Source organism: Macrotis lagotis, chromosome 2 (assembly GCF_037893015.1).
Source record: "Macrotis lagotis isolate mMagLag1 chromosome 2, bilby.v1.9.chrom.fasta, whole genome shotgun sequence".
Lineage (NCBI taxonomy): Eukaryota > Metazoa > Chordata > Mammalia > Peramelemorphia > Peramelidae > Macrotis > Macrotis lagotis.
The window spans coordinates 198,475,791-198,490,773 of record NC_133659.1 but is presented as its reverse complement, the minus strand read 5'-3'; positions in this window follow the sequence as shown (position 1 = coordinate 198,490,773).

The window sequence follows — 14,983 nt, the reverse complement described above, 5'->3', positions numbered from 1 at the left end:
AGAACCTAATACAATATTTAATGTGAAATAAGAGATCTCATAAATGCCTATTATATCCAAATTAGTTAAATAGCCAGTTCAAATTAGGAAAATTCATTTGAAATGACAATTTTTTTTTTTTGGATTTCATTACTTTTTAAGTCAGTAGTAACTTCTTGACTAGGAGAGCAGCTAGGTGGCACAGTGGATAAAGTATTGGAGTTGGAGATAGGAATATTCATTTTCACGAGTTCAAATCTGGGCTCAAGCACTTACTGGCTGTGTGATACTGAGTAAGTCACTTAACCCAGTTTGCCTCAGTTTCCTCTTCTGTGAGCTGGAGAAGAACAGGGCAAATCTCCAACATTTTTGCCAAGAAAATCTCAAATGGGATCATGAAGAGTTGGACATGACTGAAAATGACAACTCATCAACTGGAGATAACAGTGACAGGTATATTCTCTCACGGTGTTTTGACCCAATTAAGTAGTTATTTTTGTATCCCATTAGATGTACTTTCAACATCAATCTATCTTTTGGAAAACCCACCCAACTTTTGAGTTTGTACCTTTGGGCCCATAAGAAACAATTGAGCAAATGTTTGTTGAATAAATGAACAAATAAGTGAATGAATGGACTTCCTGGACCATCATTGATAATATCAATGTTAGGATTTCCAGAGAGTACTCTTAATTTATATTTTAAAATACTGAGTGCTAATGACATTTCTGGCTCTTTGCCAAGTTTGATTGCTTTCTAGATAGTCTCTTTCGCCCTGGTGCTAGGCCAAACACCATAGAAAGCTGGCTTCAAGTGCCAAAAATTCTTCATTTTATTGGTCATATTTCTTAATGACAGGTCTGGTTAGAGTCAAATATCCTGCTTTGTCAGACAGAAAACTATAAGATGGTAGATGCAAGCATTAATAATGCTCCTTGGGAACATTGGTCCTTGGAGTGCTTCCTAAAAGGTGCTAACTCCACCCAGTCCTCATTAGCACTTATTTTAACTATCCCTTCTGAAGGTATCATGTTCCTTTCCCTTTTTATGAGGTGAAAAGCAGAGGGTAAACTCAGAGGAGGGTGCCTAGAATGGTGTAATGCTTACATTCCATGCCATCTCAGGATTAGCTTAAGGAACTAGGAGTGTTTTATCTAAAGAATACAGGTGTAATTAGTAGCTGTCTTCAAGGATTTAACAGTTTCACATGGAAGAGGGACCAAATTGATTGTGTGATCCTAAAGGATCAATCTAGGCATAACTGGCATAAGTTCTAGAAAGATAGATTTTAGATAGAAATAAAAATATCCTGACAACTATTTATTAAGCACTACCATATTCCAATCATTGGAGATAGAAAGGCAAAAACACTGACCTTACCTTCACAGAGCTCACTGTTCTAGGGGAGACAACTATGTACATATATATATATTAATATATATGTATATGGGATTTTTTGTCCTTTGATACTTTGGACCAAAATGGCATCACTATGTTGGGATCAAGGTACAGTATGTTCAATTATGACTGATCAGACCAATGTGAGCTCGGAAGGCTCTACCACATTTGAGTATCTCATGTTCTTTTTCTTTCCTTTTGAGTAACTGAGAAATTTGGCTTTGCTCATAGAGGACAGTGCACATGCAGTAGGTCCTATGCCAGTATCTCTCATATCTTTCAGTCAATTCCAAAGTTCTTCAGAGAGACCTTAAGAGTATTCTTCTGACTTCCATAAGAGTACTTGTCTTGTATGAGTTCTTTGTAAACTAGTCTTTTAGGAGAACATATGTTTGGCATATGAACAACACAATCAGACCATTGGAATTGTGTTCTCTGCAGTAGTTTGAATGCTAGGCAGTTCAGCTTAAGAAAGGACCTTAGTAGGCCTAGCATCTTATCCTGCCAGATTATCTCAGAATTTTCTTAAGACAATTCAAATGGAAGCAATTCAATTTCCTGGCATTTGTCCAGGTTTCCTAGGCTTACAACAATGAGGTCAGTGCAATAGCTCTGTAGGCCTTCAGTTTGATAAACAGCCTAATACCTCTTCTCTCACACTTTCTTTTGGAACCCCCCAAAATTGAACTAGCCTTGGCAATAAGTGTGTTAACCTCATCAATTGTGCGCACACAATATATACAAACATACAAAAATAAGTATAAAATATATACAAAGAGGCTAGAAAATTATCTTAGTTCATATGGAGGAGTAGGTTGACTGTAGGAATTGGTGAACCCCCTATCATTTTTTTTTGGAAGGCAAACGGGGTTAAGTGGCTTGCCCAAGACCACACAGCTAGGTAATTATTAAGTGTCTGAGACCAGACTTGAACCCAGGTACTCCTGACTCCAGGGCTGGTGCTTTATCCACTACGCCACCTAGCCGCCCTTGAACTCCCTATCATTGAAGGTATTCAACAGGAGATTGAATATTCAATCACCCCTTGGGTGTTTTAGAGGAGATTCTGACTGAGATATGAATTGTCCTCAATGGTCTCTGAAGATCCTTTCAATGCTATGAGTCTAGGAACTGAAAGGAAGATTCAGCTTCGGTTGCACTTTTTGAATGGAGTTCAGAATATCCTTGATGAGGCTACACCTTTTCTCTTAGCTTCACTATTTACCCTACTTTGTACCCTTGTCTGGCAGGGATTTAGTCTTCTATTTCTTTTGCGATACTTCACATCTAGTATGGACCCATCCTGACCAAACTCCGCCTCTGTGGGAATTTAGAATCAATAGTTGCAGCCATGTGAGAGAAGCACTGCTCATGCAGAGGTGAGGGAATCCGTAGAGAACACAATTACTAATTAGACTGCAATTGGTGATGAAGGAGGGAGTTCCACAGTGAGGAAATCTTATGTCTTTGATATAATCTTTGGAGGAGAGAATTCACATCAGGAGGAAAGGCCTCCATTTCCTTATGATTTGGTTCTATAAATTCAAGCAAGAGTGTGCTATGGTGTTTGAGGAATTCACACCAAAAATTATGCCTCTGCCCCCCATTACTTTCTCTTACAGGCACAACCAAAAAGAGAAGAGGAGGTGGAAAAGAGAGGAAGTAATTATTTATTAAGCACCAGGCTGTGTTAAACAGTTTATGAATGTTATTTCATAAATAATCCTCATCTTACAGTTAAGGAAACTGTCAGAGGTTAAAAAAAAATAATAAAATAACATTTATTTAAAGCTTTTTAAGTGCCTGGCACTATGCTGGATAATGATTTGAACCTCACAACAAACCTGTGAGGTAGGTATTATTATTATTATTATTATTATTATTATTATTATTCCAATTTTATAGATGAGAAAGTTGGGGCAAAGAGAGGCAAAATATTTTACCTAGGGTCACATGACTAAGTGTCTGAGGTCAAATTTGATCCTGACTCTACTAGAGAAGGAAATGGCAAACTTTTGCCAAGAAAACCCCATACAAAGTCATGCAGAGTTGTACAAAACTAAAACAACTGAACAATGATAGCTTCCTGACTTTAAGACCAGGACTTTATCCACTCTGCCATCTAGATGCCTAAGCTTTACCAAGATGGTTAGAAGTTGATCAGATATAAAAATGAAAGCAAAGTAGAAAATACAACCTATAATTCCCTCAGATGTCTATGTATAAATGTACAATGGTTGAGCAAGATGAACCAGTGCTTCTAATTCAAGGAGAAGAATTTGATTTTACCAGGCCTTGGTGTGTGATCTTAGCCATAGCTTATGAGGCTCAGAATGAATATACCTTACTCAAAATGAACAAGAGATGGAAGAAAGGCAGATGAGGTAGTAGTGAGGAAATACAAGAATGGGGGAAGAGGTGAGGGAGAAGAAGGAAGCATAATTGAAATCATTTGAGTGGAGATCAACAGATGGAAAAGCAAAAAAAAAGTCTTTGTAGTGCCCGCTTGGACACAAAGAAGAAATAAGTGGGGAGTTCAAGAAACAGATAAAAAATTCAGCTCAGAAGGATAACGTAGAATTCACAAGAGATTTAACATAGCTAATAAATTTCTGAGCCAGAATTATCCAAATAATCAATTATCTATAGGAACTCACTCTCTGTCAAAAGCAGAGCATCTGATTACTTATGTTTGTGGCCATTATTGTTTTAATGGAAATAAAGTTAACAACTGTAACAAATATATTACTATAACTAATGTTTTCACACTCAATTACATATTAAGGCAAGAGAAGAGCAAAGTTCAGAAAATCATCCACAAAGTTCCCAAGAGCCTAAGACATGAAGTTTATTTAAAGGTCCTGGACTGAACTGCACCATACAATTATCATTAGATTTGTTCTAAATAAGATTAAGTGGAGTCTGGGTGGAATGATAACATTTGTATCAGTTATTAACTCCCTGAGTTGTATTAGTGCTAATCTGATTTTTCGAGAAGTGGAGGAACCAACAAGGGGAAAAAAAGGGCATTATCTTTTGACTCTGACCATTTTCACTGGCTATCTGCCATACCCCTCATCTCCACTTCCTGGCTTCCCTGTCATCCTCCATATTCCAGATAAAGTCCTACATGGCCTTTCTCCATTCACTCTAAATTCTAATGCCTTTTCTCTGCTTATTATTTCCACATTATCCTGTTGTTTATGAATAGTTATTTGCATGTTTTCTCCCATACTAGACTTGTCTTTTGCCAGTACTTGCCACAATGCCTTTCACATAGTAGTTGCTTAACAAATATTTATTGACTTATTATTTTAGATCCAATTCTCACTAATAGGGAGGGAACTTGCTGGAATGGAAATGATGAGAATGCTGGAGTGAAGTGACTACTCCATCCTAGAATTTGAAATCAGGGAGAGGCAATCTGGGCACAGTCTGATTTACATTCTACATTAAAAACATTTTTTTAAATTTATGGCAATGTGGTTAAACTTGAGACTTGTCCAAACAACTAGACAATTATTAAGTGTCTGAGGCCAGATTTGAACTCAGCTACTCCTCAACTCCAGGGTTGGTGCTCTATCCACTGCACCACCTAGCTGTCCCTTTACATTCTACATTTTTAGAAAACAAATTCTAAAAGACCCCTAAGAAAGATGTAGGATCCCAGGGTGTAAAATGCTTTACACGAAGTCTACCTAAGAGTAATGGAATGAACATTAAGAATGAACATCTGGAGACAAAAGGGGAAACAATTCCACTTTCTCTACAAAAGCTGATGTGGTTCCACAAAGAACTCAAAAATGATGGTAGTAGTAGTAGTAGCAGTAGTAGTAGCAGTAGTAGTAATAGTGCTTTAAGGTTTGAGAAGCTGTTTACAGATGTTTATTTGACTTTCACAAGAATTCATAACATAGGTGCAATTATTTTCCCTGTTTTATAAATGAATAAGCTGAGACTGGGTGCGGTGAGTGAGTTGCTCAGGGTCACACAGCTAGTATAAGACAGAGGCAGCCCTGGAGTCAGGAGTACCTGGGTTCAAATCTGTCCTCAGACACTTAATAATTTACCTAGCTGCGTGGCCTTGGGCAAGCCACTTAACCCCATTTGCCTTGCAAAAACCTAAAAAAAAAAATAAGACAGAGGCAGGATTTGGACTTAGGTTTTCCTGACTCCAAATTCAGGACTCTACTTTACTATTGAGTTGCCAACATAGATTTTAAGAAGAAATTTGTTTAGACATTCCCCCAACTGAAAGGATCCCCCCTTGGTCTCTCTTTTTTGCTACTTCAAAAAAAAAACCCCTGCAATAAGTATTTTTGAATGTGTCTCTTCTTTCTTTGATCTCTTTGGGGTATAATAGTACAGTTGGATCAAAAAACATTCTCAGTTTAATGTTTTTGGAATATAATTTCAAATTGATTTCCAGAATGATTAGAACTAATTAAAAGCTGCACCAATAGTTTATTACTGGGTCTGTTTTCCTATAGCTCCTCTAATTGTCATTTTCCATTTTCTTGTTCATCTTTGCCAGTCATTCATCAAGGGCAACTGGTTGCTTTCTTAACTATCTACTTATCTTCAGTATAAACAGTATGATGTGATAGCCAAAGAAGTTAATGTCAACTTGGGCTATATTAAGAGGGTTCCAGTTTACAAGTGGATGGAGAACTGGAATTGGAATCGGAAAGTCTTATCTTCATGAGTTCAAATCTCAAATACTCAGATACTTGACCCTGGGCAAGTCATTTAACTCTCATTACTTGTTTGCTCATCTATAAAAGGAGCTGGAGAAGGAAATGGCAAATCACTCCAGCATCTTTGTCAAGAAAATCCCAAATGGGGTCACAAAGAGTCAGACAAGACTGAACAACAACAGTTTCCAGGAATAGAGAGGTGATAGTTCCATTTATATTCTGCCCTTGTCAGACCTCATCTTAAGTACTGTGCTCAATTCTGGGGCCATGGTTTAATTGTTAAGTATCTAGAGGACCTTGAATCCATGTCATATGAGGATCACTTGAAGGAACTGAGTATGGTTAGCTTAGAGGACAAAAGACTCAGAGGGGATTATTGTTCCACATTTGGTTGAAAAAAAAAATCATAGGTTTATGTATGAAGGATTGTTGTTGTTCAGTTGTATCTGATCTTTGTGACCCTACTTAGGGTTTTCTTGGCAAAGATACTAGAATGGTTTGCCATCTCCTTCTCCAGCTTGTTTTACAGATGAGAAAACTGAGACAAACATGGTTAAGTGATTTGTTCAGGGTTACCCATCTGGGAGGTATCTGAATTTGGATTTGAACTCATAAAAATGAGACTTTCTGATTCCAGACCCAGGACTCTTATCTATTGCCTCACTTAGCTGCCCAGATGAAGGATTAGACTTGCTGTTTTTGACTCCAGAGGAAAGAAAGGTGGAAATTATAAGGAGATCAATTTAAGCGTGACATTAGGGAAAAAAATTCTAAAAATTAAAATTGTCCCAAAGTGCAGGATGTCTTGAAGAGATGGTGAATTTCCCCTCTTTAGAGGTATACAAGAGAAAGTTCAATGATCAATTATCTGATATATCATACTGGGGATTCCTTTTATGTATAGATTAAACTAGATGGGGGTCTGTGGTTGGTTGGACTTCTTCATAGGAGTTTCTTCTCCCTCAGTGATAACTATGGATGCTGAGATTGAAGCAGGGTCCATTTTCTGGGAGGGATACATCTTTTGGCAAGACTTTTGGGTTCAGGGTCCTGTCCTGTCGGGTCTCAGGGTAAGTGGTGGTTGAGATGGTGATAGTCCTTTGATATGCCTGACTCAAACTACCTCCTTTCTCTCTCTCTCAGTGAAACTTGTTTCAGCAAGAAACATGGGGATAGGAGAAGGGAAAATTTTCAATTTTAAAAAATAGAAGAGAAAAGCATCTGCAAATTATAGACCAATGAACTTTATCTTTCATTTCTGGGAAAATTCTAGAATATATATTTTTAAGGAAGACTGGGATTTTCACTGGCTTGAATATAGCACTACATCAACTCTGCTGCTGACAGATGTGCATAATCATGACAAGACTGGGGACTAGATTGAGGGACTAGGACTCTTTTGAGTTTAAATAATCCAGTCAAACCAAAATCTTGGAAGTGTTTCAGATGGTTTAAAGTCTAACTCAGATAATTAACTGTAAAGAAAGTTTTAATTTCTAATCCAAACCTAGGAGTAGAAATGGAAATATCTAATCTTTCTTTCAAGATATCTGCTTATATTTTGTTGGGAGGGAGGGCGATATAGTGACTGACTAAAGAACTGCCTGCTTTTCCATTTCAGAGAGAGTTCTAGCCACCACACCCTGGTAGACTGTAGCTGAGATGGCTTGGCTGGCTATGAAGAAATTAATATAGACAAGAAAATAGCAAAGAACAACAGTGCAACTCACAGAAGAAACTAGGGGTGAGTACACTGGAGCAATATGCCAAGTATCAAGTATATAAGATCACTTTGATGACATTTCCAGAAGTGGCATTCGAAAGATGAATTGTTCCTCTACAACTAGTCCCCTATGTGGGCTTTTCTCTTATATCTACTGCCTTGAGATATGAGTCATGAAAAAAAAAATGGGGCAAAAATTCCATTTATCTCTGTGTTGTCTTCTATGAAGAACGTACTTTTCTCAAAGGAAGAGACTGTGTATTTGGGGTTTTTTGATATTACTAGTGCCTAATATGTTTTGTTTGGCATATAGTAGGTCTTAATAAATGCTTTTATTTGTTAGATATTTATGGGCAAGAGGGGCTTTCAGTATTCATCATGTAATACCATTTTATTTTGCTAGAATTAGAATTTAATTTGCTAGAATGTTAGAATTAGATATAGAAATTGGCAAATGGTATGTCGTGGCATATACTGTTTTCACTGGTAGTAGAGGGATGCCTAGTTATAAGGTAACAGATTTAATATCCCACGAGTCTATTTTCTATCTACTCTTCCTCTCAAGCTAACTTCTACTAAATATTAGGATTTTATTCTTAATATTAGTCTGAAATGTCTTGCTCTGATTCCCAAGATCCCTATCTTTCCATATTCATTTGCTTCTCTGGATCTATAGTCTCTTTCAAACAGACACTTAGATAAATATTTTATTGCAATTCCTAACTTTGTTTCTAAATTTCTGGTATTCAGGCCAGTTCCTTGAACTAGTAATTTATATCCCAGGATTGAGGGACTTCCTTGGTGCCACTTCTTCACTCCACCTCCTCTGAAGCAATTGCTTCCCCTAACAGTTCCTGAACAGTGGCGGAGCTGAGGAAGAAATCTTCCTATTCTCTAAATTCCTCCTCATGTTACTTCCTTTCCAACAAAATTACAGACAGTTCAAAAGAAGTTGAGGCAACTAGGTGGCATAGTGAATAGAGTGCCCTTCCTAGAGACAGAAAGATCCCTCTTCCTGAGTTCAAATCCAACCTCAGAGAGTAGAGTATGGTGTTTTATTCTTGGCAAATTCTTTCTTTAACCAGAAGATCCTATCCTGTTACAAGGGTGAAGTTTAATAATGGAGATACCTCACTATATACTTGCATGTTCTCTCTGTGTGCATGCAGACTTGAAAGTATTGATAACTTAACCCTTAACTTTGAAAAATGTTTTATTGATACTCTTTTGGAAAATCAAATGAGCCCCTTCTTAATGGAAGGAATATCCCTGATAAGGGCAGCTAGGTGGTGCAGTGGATGGAGCAGGCCTTGGAGTCAGGAGGGTGGAAGTTCAAATCCTACCTCAGATACTTGACACTCACTAGCTGTGTGACCTTGGGCAAGCCACTTAACTCTAATTGCCTTGCATCCAGGGTCATCTCCAGTCATTCTGATTCATATCTGGCCACTGGTCCCAGATGACTCTGGAGAAGAAAATGAGACTGGTGACTTAGCACAGCAGCCCCCTCCCAAATCCAATTCATGTACTTGTCATGGCATCACCTCACTGATGTCATAGTCTTCTTCAAGAATGAAGGACAAAAACATTATTCTACCACCACAGTTACACCCTGAACTTTCAGAGTCATCCACTCAAATAAGGGGAAGAATTTCAGGTTTCATAGTTTTCCTACCAGAGGGAGACCTTCTTAAAGGGGGCAACTAGGTGGAGCAACAGATAGAGCAGTGACCCTGGAGTCAGGAGGACCAGAGTTCAAATCTAGCCTCACTAGCTACCTCTGTGACCCAGCAGGCCACTTAATCCTGTTTGCTTCAGTTCGTCATCTGTAAAATAAGTTGGAAATGGCAAACCACTCTATTATCTCCATCAAGAAAACCTTAAAAATGGGATCATTTTTAAGGAGAGTTGGATCTGATTAAAATGATTTAACAATAAAATAATAGAAAGTACCCCCATTTCTGCAAAAAAGGTACAAGAACAGATTTGGAATGGTTCCTAACAAGAACCTATACAATAATTAAACATAGAGATGAACACTTCCTCATCAAAAAGAAGGAAGAGGACTGGCAGATGAAATCAAAGCACAAATTGAACAAGTTTAAAAGTTACAGAAATACTTTTGGAACAAATATCACCTCACTTAGCTAAGTTTTAAATAGATACCCACCCCTGGATTTGTCCAATATATCTGGGGAAGTCTATAAATTAGCTAAGATCCAAAGTATACTCATAAGTGATATACTGCATAAATTCAACCAACAGTATGTGTGCAAAAAGCATTGAGTTAGGTGGTTTTGTTTATAGGTATGGAGGAAGTTTCAGATGACAATTCCACACCAGGTAATTATTAACAGAAATTATAGAAGGATTGTGCTTAAGGAGCCCAGATTTATTAATTAACATGGAATATGTAGGGAATAGTTGAAACTGAGCAATGTACTGCTGTAGGTTGAAAAAATTTAGTATCCAATGAATACTTAGCAAGACCATGAATCAGTGACTATAAACTGATAAAAAATGACAAAATTTCATATTACAAATGGAGACCTTAGGATATCAATAAATTCAATAAATAAATTTTACTGGAACTTTGTCATGGATCAAAGCTATTGCCCACAATTTTCTTTTTCTTTTTTATAGTTTTTGCCAGGCAATGGGGTTAAGTGGCTTGCCCAAGGCCACACAGCTAGGTAATTATTAAGTGTCTGAGGCCGGATTTGAACTCAGGTACTCTTGACTCCAGGGACAGTGCTCTCTCCACCGCAATACCTAGCCACCTCGCAATTTTTTAATCAAAACATTGTCCCGTAAAAATTAAAGAATAATTTTTAATAGCATACCTAATGTTACTTATCTCTAAGCTACATGTAAGGAAAAACTTTCAAAATATAGAGGCCTAGTGGAAGAAATCAAATCAATGTGAAAATATCATGAGGATTATGTGATCCCCACAATCCTGTCTGCTACTGGAGTTGTCATAAAGGTATATTCATCAAGCCTGCAGCAGATAAATTAATATCCCAATACTTTTATTCTGTTACAAAAAACAGTTTATACAATGATCTGAAGAACATTAAACATAAAAGAATTAATAGCATCTTTCAAATAAATGAAAAGAGTAATAATAATAATAATAAATGCTTCTATGTGCTTTGAGGTTTCAAAAAGTACTTCACAAATATTTCATTTGAACCTTACAATCACTTTGTAATTTGGATTCTGTAGGCGTTATTATTACTCCAATTTTTCAGATATTGAAACTGAGATTTGCATAGTTTAAATGATTTATCTATCTATGGTCACACAATTAATAAGGCAGGACTTCAATCAAGGTCTTTCCAGCTTCCAATACCAGTTGTCAATTCACTATGCCAATTTATTATTGGCAGGGTCGCTCATGCTTCCTTTTCCCTAATCCCCTCACTGAATTTCACACTCATATTTAATTTTTTAAGAGTTTTATTGATATAGTTTGTTTTTATATTACAGATACTTACAGATTACCCCCATTGTCAGAGGATTATTACTGTAACAAAGTACAGCAAAACTAATAGCATTGTGACTTCATCTGAAAGTGCATAAAACATTCTATATTTATAGCATTCCAAATCTCTCTTTTTAATTTTTTAAGGAAGGGAAATGTATTTTCTCTACCCTATTAAAAAAAGAGAACCCCCCCCAATTCCTGTTATTAAATATCCTTAGTCAAGCAAAGCAAATCCCCTTATTGATTGTACATATGCACATACATATAATAATATAGGGACATCTAGGTAACTCAATGGATAAGGGTTCTGGGTTTGGAGTCAGGAAGACCTGAGTTCAAATCTAGACTCTGCCACTTGATAACTATGTGACTCTGGACATTTTACCCTCTTTGCCTCAGTTTCCTCATCTGTAAAATAAGCTGGAATAGAAAATGGCAAACCACTCTAGGATCTTTGCCAAGATAACTCCAAATGAGATCATGAAGAATCAGACATAATTGACAATATCACATTTGCATATTTCTTTTTTTTAAAAGAATTTTTGTTGGCTCAATTTATTTTTTAATCTTAATGGTGTTTTATTTTTAATAACATGTAAAAACAATTTTCATAATTCATTTTTGTATAATTTTGAGTTTCAAATTTTTTCTCTCTCCTCCAACCCCCCAAGACAGCAAGCAATCTGATGTAGGTTACACATGTGTGATCATGTTAATAAATTTCCATATTAGTCATGTTATAAAAGAAGAAACAGAACAAAGGGAAAAACATGAGGGATAAAAACAAGAAATAAATTTTTAAAAAGTGAAAATAGTATGCTTTGATCTGCATTAGATTCCATGTTTCTTTTTCTGAATATGTATGACATTTTTCATCAAAAATCTTTTAGAATTGTCTTTAATTAATGTATTATTGAGAAGAGCCAAGTCTATCATAGTTGATCATCACATACACATATATAATTCTGCATCCTAAATCTGTCACATTGAAGAAGGAAGAATGTTTTATCTTTGGTCCTTTGGAATCAAGGATGGTCATTGTATTGATCATTGTTTTTACAACTTTCAAAATTGCTTATCTTTATAGTGTTTACAGTGTTGTTAGTATACAAATCATTTTGCTTCTACTCATTTCATTTTTTATCAGTTTAGAAAAGTCTTCAAAATTGTTTTTTTATAATATTGATACAATGGTATAAATTGTTTTTCTGGTTCTGTTCACTTCACTCTGCATCAGTTCATATAAGTGTTACTGCACAAAATACTCTCACATACTGACAATGTCAGTGAAATGCTGATCAGAAGCAAAAGGCTTGTCGCTGTCCCTTTTATTAGTGCTGACTCAGCTCTCAGTTCTTCTCTTCCCTGTCACCCTTGGCTTGTGATTCTGATTAGCTCAGCACCTTTTGCCTAGATTACTGCAGTGTCCTAGCTAGGACTTCTCTCCTTCAATACATCTTGCTCGTGGTTTCTAGAGAAACCTGGCTGAAATGCTGCATTCATTGTGACATGATGAAAAACTGAAAAGAATCTCCATTGCACCACATTTAAGATTCTTTACCTGTCTTGAGGGGTAGGGTCGCTAGAATATGAAACATTCTCCCTATCCAGATATTTCCTATTTTTATCCAAAATAAAAACTCACTAGTCTTAAGGGGCTCCTCACTGTGTCTCACTGAGGCCATATTCCCTCTTTTCCTACCTCATTCCTACCTGGTACCATTATATTAATTTCAAAGGTAAGAAAAACAATCCCAATTATGTTGGGATGCTGGAAAGCAAATATGTAGCAAAGCATTTATGTTTTTGCTGTTTCCTTCACCTGGAATACCCTTCTTCTGCTCTTTCATTCACCAAGGAAGATAATAAGCTGCTGCAAAGTAGAAGTCATGATTTTTTTATTTGTTTGTTTCACCTTTTCTCTATTGGTTTTTTCCAATTAATTCAATATATATTGTATGTATATAATTATTTTCTTGCTTTCTTTCCTATCAGACTGTGAACTCCTTGAGAGCAGAATTTTTCTTTCTTTGGGCTTAGTAGAATTCCTATCACATAGTAGATACTTAAAAATGCTTGTTGACTGACTATGACTTTTTTTAAACCAATATTTTTCATAGTATTTTATTTTTTCTATTACATGCAGACTAATTTTGACATTCTTTTTAAAATACTAAATCTTTAAGAAACTAAAGGATAACAAATTTTAAAAGAAATATTTTTAAAGATATTTAAAAATATTTTTCTTTAAAAATCTGATTTTACTTGTATAGCAAACTCTAAAAACAGAAGTCTTTCTATCAATGCATGTCAGTACTTTTTCCTACAAATCAGAATAAATTGCTTAGAGCATTGAAAGGTTAAGTGACTTACCCAAGGTCACTCAGTCAATATGTGTCAGATAATAATAACTGATTTACTTGCTTGTGGTCATACATGTACTGAAAATATCAGAGACAAGATTTCAACCCAAATCTTCTGATTTCTAAGGCCAATAAAATTATTCATATTCTCAAAGAGTTCTTTACCCAATGATCCCTTTAGATAGCTAACTTTTCTAATGCATCTAAACATTCATTTACTAAGCATTAATTATTAGAGTAAAAAATTATTAGACAGTAAAAGAGGGATAAGTCAACTGAGAGGCAGTTAGGTGGTGGGTGCATTGAATGGAGCCCTGGACCTGGAATCAGAAAATTCTGAGTTTAAATCCAGCTCAGAAAATTACTAGGTTGTATGACCCTGGACAAGTCACTCAACCCTATTTGCTAAAGAGCAAAAAAGGAACTAGAGAAGGAAATGGCAAACCACTCCAGTATCTTTGTCAAGAAAGTCCCAGATGGGGTCAGGAATGTCAGACATGACTGAAGAAAATGACTGAAAGTCAGAGAAGCCTGAAAAGTTAGGAGTGGTTGCTCATGGGAGATTTTGTTTAATACAAAATAAAAATAACTTACATTTTCTTAACACTTTCTGGTTTTGAAGTATTTTCTCATATTATTTCTTTTGATTATCACTGTAATTATGTAAGTGTTGTATTCTTATTTTACAGAGAAAGAGAGGCCTAGAGCACTGAAGTGACCCATCTAAGAAAACACAGTTAAGTCAAATGAAAGAGCATTCACACATTCTTTGCTTCAGTTTTCTTATCTGCAAAATGTGAGAAAATAGTTCTTATATTATCTTCCATACAGGGTAGTTGAGAGACTGAAATGAGATCATTCTTGCCAAAACATGTTGTAAATCTTAATGTGGCTTGTCTACCTGGTGCTTTCTTATCTGGTCCTTTCCTACTTTCCCAGTCTCCTTAGACCTTATTTCCCTCCATATATTCTTTAATTGGTCTTCTTGCTGTTACTTGGACAAGACACTTGATCTCTCAACCCCATGAATTTTTCCTGGCTGCCCCTTACACTAAAGGAATCATTGCTTCCATTTTACAGATGGGGAAACTGAAGGGCTCCTCCTTCTTCATCCATATCTTTAGACCTCCTTCAAGTCTTATATAAAGTTCCAACTTTTGTAAGAAGGCAAGTTGTAGTATAATCAGAAGACCCAGGTGCTATTCCCACTTCTGTTACTTACTAACTGTGATTTTGGGTAAGTGCTTTAGCTTTTCTGAGCCCCGTTTGTAAAAGAGATAACATTTATATTACCTCTACATGAGGTAGACCTAAGGATTAAGTGAGATGATGT